A 9,837-nucleotide genomic window follows, 5' to 3' on the forward strand; every position below is an offset into this window, starting at 1 on the left:
AACTGATTTACTTTGCTGTACAGTAGAAACTAACACTAAATTAATTAACTAAACTAACGCAAAGAGTCAGACACGACTGAGCAACTGAGCCGAACTGAACTGAGAAACTAACGCAACATTGTAAAGCCACTATACTCCAAAAAAATTTTTTTTTAATCTATGGTTTTAACTACATTCTCAGTTGTTGTTGTTTAGTCAGTAAGTCGTGTTCAACTCTTAGCAACCCCATGGTCGACAGCACGCCAGGCCTCCCTGTCCGTCAACAACTCCTGGAGTTTACTCAAACCCATGTCCATTGAGTTGGTGATGTCATCCAACCATCTCATCCTCTGTCATCCCCTCCTCCTCCTCCCCTCAATCTTTCCCAGCATCAGGGTCTCAAGCCCCCCATCAAGTCCAAGGATGATGGAGAGCTTTCCCCTTTGTATCACCTCCACTTGGTTGGTAAAATCCTGGGCTGAGAAGGATTGTCATGATGAGTCAGTGATGCCTGCCAGTGATGCCTGCCAGGGATGCTGGAAGGGATGTGATGTCAGGTATATTTTTTAGTACCCGAAGAAAGGGATCAGGGTTCAATCTTCTGAACTCTATCTTTACTCAGTGACTGAAAAGGCATCTCAATCTTATCACGTTCAAATGTGAACTCTCGACGTGCACCTCCAAGCCATCCCTGCACCATCTTCCCCATCTAAGTACCAGGCATCGCTGGTCTCTGCTCAGGCCAAAAGCTCTGATATCCCTTGATCCTGTCTTTTTCTCACATGGCATATCCAATCTTTCAACAAGTCCCATTGGTTCTACATTTAAAATATACCCAGAATCCAACTGCGGCTCATCACCTCCACAGCTGCCAGCATCATCACCTGCCCTGTTCTGGTGTGGCAGCCATCTAACTAGTCCTGCCACTTGCTTGCCCTCTCCAGTTTACACTGCAGAGCCCCTATGCCTTGGTTTCAAAGTATTGGGTTGGCCAAAAAGTTAGTTTGGGTTTTCAATACAATGTTATGAAAAACCCAAACAAACTTTTTGACCAACTGAATACTTTTATATAACTTATACACAGAAAAAAAAAAAAAGAAAGAAAGAAAGAAAGAAAAGGGGAGGGGGGCAGGGAATTGTCACTCCCACTTGACAGATGAGGAAAACTGAGGCTCAGAGCAGAGGTGTGATTGGCCCAAAGACACACAATGGGGAAACTGGAGACCGTGGCGCCTACCACCATCTTGCACCCTGCCATGGTGCTCCCAGACATGCCCTTCCAACTCCCAGAGCTTCCTATGGGCGCATCTGAGGGTAATCCTCCCCAGAGGCTGCAGGAGCATGTCAAGGAAGTCAGGAGAAATGGCCTTCTTTCTGCCTTGTGCTTAGTCATTTAGTCATGCCTGACTCTTTGCCACCCCACGGACTGTAGCCCACCAGGCTCCTCTGTCCATGGGGATTTTCCAAGAAAGAATGTTGGAGTGAGTTGCCATGCCCTCCTCCAGGGGATCTTCCCAATCCAGGGATCAAACCCAGATCTCCCACATTACAGGCAGATTCTTTACCATCTGAGGAACAGGGAAGCACTATCTGCCTTAGAGTGGCCCAAGAAAGCGGTTGATTCAACATATCGCCCAGTCAGGGTTACTTTCCTTTGGTGGTGGTGCCTCCTGGTGTTCACTATGGGAAATGCAGCTGATTTTCTAAGAGCATCTGGGGGGAAAGTCAGCAAAAACAAGACCGGAAGCTGACTGTGGCTCAGATCATGAACTTCTTATTGCAAAATTCAGACTTAAATTGAAGAAAGTAGGGAAAATCACTAGACCATTCAGGTATGACCTAAATAAAATCTTTTTCGATTATGCAGTGGAAGTGAGAAATAGATTTAAGGGATTAGATTTGATAGACAGAGTGCCTGATGAACTATGGACGGAGGTTCATGACATTGTACAGGAGACAGGGAGCAAGACTATCCCTGAGACAAGGAAATACAAAAAAGCAAAATGGCTGTCTGAGGAGGCCTTACAAGTAGCTGTAAAAAGAAGAGAAGTAAAAAGCAAAGAACAGGAAAGATATTGAATGCATATTGAACCCATTTGAATGCAGAGTTCCAAAGAATAGCAAGGAGAGATAAGAAAGTCTTCCTCAATGATCAGTGCAAAGAAATAGAGGAAAACAACAGATTAGGAAAGATTAGAGATCTCTTCAAGAAAATTAGAGATACCAAGGGAACGTTTCATTCAAAGATGGGCTCAATAAAGGACAGAAATGGTATGGACCTAACAGAAGCAGAAGATATTAAGAAGAGGTGGCAAGAATACACAGAACTGTACAAAAAAGATCTTCACAACCCGGATAATCACGATGGTGTGATCACTCACCTAGAGCCAGACATCCTGGAATGTGAAGTCAAGTGGGCCTTAGGAAGCGTCACTATGAACAAAGCTAGTGGAGGTGATGGAATTGCAGTTGAGTTATTTCAAATCCTAAAAGATGATGCTTTGAAAGTGCTGCACTCAATATGCCAGCAAGTTTGGAAAACTCAGCAGTGGCCACAGGACTGAAAAAGTTTTCATTGCAATCCCAAAGAAAGGCAATGCCAAAGAATGCTCAAACTACTGCACAATTGCACTTACCTCAAACACCAGTTAAGTAATGCTCAAAATTCTCCAAGCCAAGCTTCAGCAATACGTGAACCGTGAACTTCCTGATGTTCAAGCTGGTTTTAGAAAAGACAGAGGAACCAGAGATCAAATGGCCAACATCCACTGGATCATTGAAAAAGCAAGAGAGTTCCAGAAAAACATCTATTTCTGCTTTATTGACTATGCCTTTGTGTGGATCACAATAAACTCTGGAAAATTCTAAAAGAAATGGGAATACCAGACCACCTGACCTGCCTCCTATGTTATCTGTAGGCAGGTCAGGAAGCAACAGTTAGAACTGGACATGGAACAACAGATTGGTTCCAAATAGGAAAAGGAGTACGTCAAGGCTGTATATTGTCACCCTGCTTATTTAACTTATCTGCGGAGTATATCATGAGAAACGCTGGGCTGGATGAAGCGCAAGCTGAAATCAAGATTGCTGGGAGAAATATCAATAACCTCAGATATGCAGATGACACCACCCTTATGGCAGAAAGTGAAGAAGAACTAAAGAGGCTCTTGATGAAAGTGAAAGAGGAGAGTGAAAAAGTTGGCTTAAAACTCAACATTCAGAAAACAAAGATCATGGTATCTGGTCCCATCGCTTCATGGCAAATAGACGGAGAAACAGTGGAAACAGTGGCTGACTTTATTTTTTGGGGCTCCAAACTCAAGGCAGATGGTGACTGCAGCCATGAAATTAAAAGACGCTTACTCCTCGGAAGAAAAGCTGTGACCAACCTAGACAGCATATTAAAAAGCAGAGACATTACTTTGCCAACAAAGATCTGTCTAGTTAAGGCTATGTTTTCCCCAGTAGTCATGTATGGATGTGAGAGTTGGACTATAAGGAAAGATGAATGCCAAAGAATTGATGCTTTTGAACTGTGGTGTTGGAGAAGACTCTTGAGAGTCCCTTGGACTGCAAGGAGATCCAACCAGTCAATCCGAAAGGAAATCACTCCTGAATATTCATTGGAAGGACTGATGCTGAAGCTGAAACTCCAGTACTTTGGCCACCTGATGCCAAGAACTGACTCACTAGAAAAGACCCTGATGCTGGGAAAGATTGAAGTCGGGAGGAGAAGGGGATGACAGAGGATAAGATGGTTGGATGGCATCACTTACTTGATGGACATGAGTTTGAGCAAGCTCTAGAAGTTGGTGATGGACAGGGAAGTCTGGCGTGCCTCAGTCCATGGGGTCACAAAGAGTCCAACATGACTGAGCGACTGAACTGAACTGTGAGCTTGAAGAGGCTTTCCCAGTGGCTTGTGAGCTTGAAGAGCCAGTGGAGATGGTATCTGGGGCTTCTCTGACAACCCTCTCAAAGGAACTCTCTCCTAGATATAGTCTTCCAATCCTTAGAGACCAGAGTGGATGAGGGCCATGCTGCTCCTTTCAAAGCGTACCCATCCAAACCTCCCCAGGGCAACCCAAATTGGTACAACTTTTCTGAAAGCAGTTAAAAAAAAAATCAAGATTTTAAAAAATATGGTTTTTATTTTTAATTTTTTTACTGGGATATTGTTGATTTTTTTAATGTTTTAAATAACATGTTCATCATATAATGGTAAGAGAAAAATTAGTATCAAAATGTGTATAAAAATACTATCTCTATACACATAAATCAAAGATAGACACATAAATGGCAACAATGAGTCTCTTTATGGAGGGGGCTATATTTTTAAAATTTCCTTTCTAATTTTATACACTGAGCACATTATAGTTTTTTATAGTAAAGTCTTGCTACTAACTGGTGGCACCAGGGTGTTCCATTCAGGCCTCACACCCCAGGGGAGGGCACACTACCCAGACTAGTCAATTAGACTGCCCCATGAGTCCCATTGCCAACCACCACCCCATCCCTGTTGTTTTGTAGCTGTGTGCCGAAGAATTGATGCTTTTGAACTGTGGTGTTGAAGAAGACTCTTGAGAGTCCCTTGGACTGCAAGGAGATCCAACCAGTCCATGCTAAAGGAGATCAGTCCTGAGTGTTCACTGGAAGGACTGATGTTGAAGCTGAAACTCCAATACTTTGGCCACCTGATGTAAAGAGCTGACTCATTTGAAAAGACCCTGATGCTGGGAAAGATTGAGGGCAGGAGAAAGGGACGACAGAGGATGAGATGGTTGGATGGCATCACTGACTCAATAAACATGAGTTTGAGCAAGCTCCAGGAGTTGGTGATGGACAGGGAAGCCTGGCGTGCTGCAGTCCATGGGATCGCAAAGAGTTGGACACGACTGAGTGACTGAACTGATCCTGACCACAGTGGTTGGCTCAGGGAATGGCACCTGATCCAAGACAAGCCAATCAGAATCTTTTTCTGCCAGAGCCTTCTCAAAGCCACATCCATTCTTGAATTTCCCAATCTGGTGAGCCTGCAGAATTCCCTTTGGCTTAAGATAGTTTGGGGTTTCTGTTCCTACCATTAAAAAATGTTTTAAGTAATACTACCATTAAAAGACGCTTACTCCTTGGAAGGAAAAGTTATGACCAGCCTAGATAGTATATTCAAAAGCAGAGACATTACTTTGCCAACAAAGGTCCATCTAGTCAAGGCTATGGTTTTTCCAGTAGTCATGTATGGATGTGAGAGTTGGACGGTGTAGAAAGCTGAGTGCTGAAGAATTGATGCTTTTGAACTGTGGTGTTGGAGAAGACTCTTGAGAGTCCCTTGGACTGCAAGGAGATCCAACCAGTCCATTCTGAAGGAGATCAGCCCTGGGATTTCTTTGGAAGGAATGATGCTAAAGCTGAAACTCCAGTACTTTGACCACCTCATGCGAAGAGTTGAATCATTGGAAAAGACTCTGATGCTGGGAGGGATTGGGGGCAGGAGGAAAAAGGGATGACTGAGGATGAGATGGCTGGATGGCATCACTGACTCGATGAATGTGAGTCTGAGTGAACTCCAGGAGTTGGTGATGGACAGGGAGGCCTGGCGTGCTGCAATTCATGGGGTTGCAAAGAGTCAGACACGACAGAGCGACTGAACTGAACTGAACTGAAAATGGGCTTTCTGTCCTTGTTTTGAGGCCTGCCTGGAATTACATTAAAACAGCAAGAGCAACAAAAACAACAGACAAAACAACAATAGTTTCAAACATTTAAAATCTTTAGTCTCTTTGAAAATGCCAAAAGAGATGCCAGTCCCAAAACAGAACAAAGTTTTAAAATCTACGTTCTCCATCTCTCTCATCTCATAGTCACTGCGGCTGGCTCCTAAATTTGCTTCTTTCTTCTCCAAACACCTAAGCCCCAGTTGGCTCTTAGCTTTTTCCTCCTCATCAGCCTTTTCCAAAGTCCACTGATCCTGATCCAACCTTGCCGGATCCTGGAAGCAGGAAGGAAAGAAGAAAGGTGTAACTCCTTGTCCAGTAATGTGGATTTATGCAGATCAGACTCAGAGTCAAGAGAAGAGGTGTGATTGCAAAATCCCGTCTATGGAGCAAGGCATGACTGTGAAATCATACTTTCAGAAGAGATACTAAGGTCTTTCAATTATGAGTCATACACCAAGTACAGCTTAATAAACATTTACAGAGTAACTACCATGTGTCAGCTAAGAGCCAGGAGTGGGGCTGAGTTGTCTCAGGCATCTGGAAATGTGTTGCCTGAACTTCAGACATTAAAAGTCTGTTCGTGAACAAACTTATGGTTGCTGAGTGGGGAAAATGGGGGGAAGGGATAGTTAGGGAGTTTGAGATCAACATGAACACACTGCTCTGTTTAAAATGGATGACTAACAAGGACCTACTGTACAGCAGAGGGAACTCCACTCAATGTTATCTGGCAGCCTGGGATGGGAGGGGAATTTGGGGGAAAATGGATACACGTATATGCATGGCTGAGTCCATTTGCTGTCCACCTGAAACGATCACAACATTGTTATCAGCTGTACTCCAGTATAAAACAACAAGTTAAGAAAAAATAAAGCCTGTTACTCATTATTGAATACCTACTATGTGCTAAGCTGTCAGGATATATCCAGGCGGAGAAATATTCAAAGTACAAAAATGATTTCTATGAAATGGTGATTAGTACTGCCAAAGGAAACATGTTTGAGGACTGAGAACAAATCAAAGTCAGGGGTTAAGAAAAGTTCCCTGAGAAAGTGACTCATGAGCTGAGACAGGAAGCAAGAATAGGAACTGGGTAAAAGAACACTAGAAGACTCTGGGGGAGATGAGCCGGGGAAGGGAACCCTGGGCACAGTATTTGAAAGATGAGAGCGAGAGGAGGAAGGAGAGAGAGACACAGAGAGGCTCCAGGAGGACTCTGTGTGGGTGAACAGAGAACCGGAGGGAGGTTCGAAAGGTCAGCGGAGGCCCCGCTGTAAAAGCGTTTGACTGCCACGTAAGGGATCACGAGTCTGGACCAGAGACTTCAACGCGATCCCTATGGGCCACTTGGGTCTTGAGGTATGGTTTGTTGAAAACATGGAGAAGCTCGGTTCTGGTTCTTCCACCCTGTGTTGTGTAAAAGCCGGCCACCACAGACTCAGCAGAGCCCATGGCGTGCATTTCTTTCCAACTTTGTATTCAGTGGCTTCAAACTGAAATTGACCCTGATGGAGGTATTTATACCACAGAAACTGGCAAATGCTACCAAGCAGGGCTTTCCCCTGCCCCACGAGACCCAGTCCTTAAACACTTACCAGCACCTCCGCTCTCACCAAAGAGGAAGCCGGCATCCCAGCACTGGTGAGTTTAGTGCTAATGATCTTTGCAAATCAGGAAGTGATCAAGATCGGGGCATTTTATTTTCATCTGCACTTAACCATCAGGAGGCTGAGTAGAAGACGTTTTAAACACACGGGTCAAACTGAGATCCAAACGCCAGCCCCATCACTAATCCGCTGTGTGATCTTGGGCAAGCAATGTAACCTCTCAGTTTCATCAGTTAAAAGAGATATTGACACCCACCTCATGGGATTGCTGTGTCTACTAAAGACTATAATACACGTAGACTGTAGTGCCCGCTGCATAATAAGGACTCCAATATATATTAATGCTACTGAATGCTGTTTCAGGTAAAGAGATCTTAATAGAGATACACTCAGTTTACTCCAGAATGGACTTATAATCAGTGTTTGAGATACCGGAAAGAAACAGAAGCAGCTCCCTGAGGACCTACATAGAGGCTAGGTTGTGGTAACTAGCTGAGATTTTCTCTTTCATCTTTCTTTTTTCTCAAGATGAGGTCTTTTAACATTTTGAGAGATGCTTTACCCGACCTCTATGGTCACAAAATGTCCTTTCGAACAGTTACAACAAGGCATTCAGACACACAACTTCCTAATTTGAAATTACGGGGTGGGGAAGAAAGGGAACAAGGGAAAGCAAGCATGTGGCAGGTTTTGTCAAAAAAAACAGGTGCCAGATTCAGATGAGCCACACATGTGGAACAGGTGGCAAAGAAAGACCCTTCTGTGCCCCCTGCTAAACTGCTCCCAGTTCAGTGGGATTCCGGGTCTGAAAGAAATGCAGTTGGTCAGATGAAGCCACAGTTCCAGGGACGATTCAAAGATACTTAAGTGTGCTCCCAGATGAGACTGCTTCTTTCTCGCTCACCTTTGAGATCTGGACATGCTTCTGTGAGCCCATGTTAAGAAGAGCTGATTGAATTCAGTGCATGATGCAAATCCCAGAAGTCTCCTGAAATGTCTGAACATCTGCACCCAGGAACAAATACAGGGCAACCAAGTCCCCAGAAGATGCATTCTCTCTCCCAAGAACTGCTGGAACACAATCAAATGAGCTCCAGAATTCTCTCTGCAGCGTCACTGGTTCATGGGCTTGGTCACAACTGATCAACAGTTACCAGGCCCATTACTGAGACCCAGAGAATGAACAAAGCAGTTACCCAGAGGCAGTGTAGCCACGGAGTCAGACAGGCCTGGGACTGAATCCGGAGTTCAGCACCTGCGTGAGCTCTCGGGGTTCTCAGAATGGCAGATTCCTCATCTGTAAAGAGGAAGCAAAACCTCCTTCGAGAGTTGTGGAAGAACAGAAAATAGAGTTCATAAACGAGAGGTATGATTTTTCTTTAGAATACAAGTGACTTTTCTTGTTGGAAAAGCAATATATATTAATTAGAAATTAGTGTTGGATTATTTTACTTACTTAACTTTAGAAGTTAGACATAAACAGAAAGAAGAAAACTTAAAAAAATATATATCCTCACCATTGAGAGATAACAAAGGCTAACATATTGGTGTTCAGTACAGTTCAGTTCAGTTGCTCAGTCCTGTCCAACTCTTTGCGACCAGATGGACTGCAGCACACCAGGGTTCCCTGTCCTTCACCATTCCCAGAGCTTGGTCAAACTCATGTCCATTAAGTCGGTGATGCCATCCAACCATCTCATCCTCTGTCATCCCTTTCTCCTGCCTTCAATCTTTCCCAGCATCAGGGTCTTTTCCAACAAGGTGACCAAAGTATTGGAACTTCAGCTTCAGCATCAATCCTTCCAACAAATATTCAGGATTGATTTCCTTTGGAATGGACTGGTTGAATCTCCTTGCAGTCCAAAGGACTCTCAAGAGTCTTCTCCAACACCGCAGTTCAAAAGCATCAATTCTTCAGTGCTCAGCTTTCTTTATAGTCCAACTCTCACATCCATACATGACTACTGGAACATACTGGTGTTATACCCTTCCAAATCTCTCTATGCCTATGTGTGTGTTCCTGCTCAGTCATATCTGACTCTTTGCAAACTCATGGACTGTAGCCTGCCAGGGTCCTCTGTCCATGGAATTTTCCAGGCAATAATACCAGAGCAGGCCATTATTTCCAACTCCAAGGGATCCTCCCAATCCACGGGTTGAACCTGAGTCTCTTTCATCTCCTGCGTGGGCAGGCAGATACTTTACCACCCGAGCCACCTGGGAAGCCCACAAATGCCTATAGGCACACATGTTTTTAAAGCGCTCATATTTTGGTACCTGCTTTTCTGCTACTGAGTAAACATCCCTGAGTGACTACGTAAGTCTTGGCAACATCTTTTTTAATGACTGTAGACTCTTCTGTGGTGAGGCTTGTTCCATTGTCTGGAAGCGATTACTGTTCCAGTGACAGGTACCACGCCACAGACTTTGGCATCAGAGGGACCAGTGTTCCCGGGAACATGCCCAGGAACCTCTGGTAGCTGTCACCCCCGCGTGAAGGATGTGAGAATAACAGGATAGACCCCGCCCCCCTC

This window comes from Capricornis sumatraensis, chromosome 3, assembly GCF_032405125.1.
Source record: "Capricornis sumatraensis isolate serow.1 chromosome 3, serow.2, whole genome shotgun sequence".
Classification (NCBI taxonomy): Eukaryota; Metazoa; Chordata; class Mammalia; order Artiodactyla; family Bovidae; genus Capricornis; species Capricornis sumatraensis.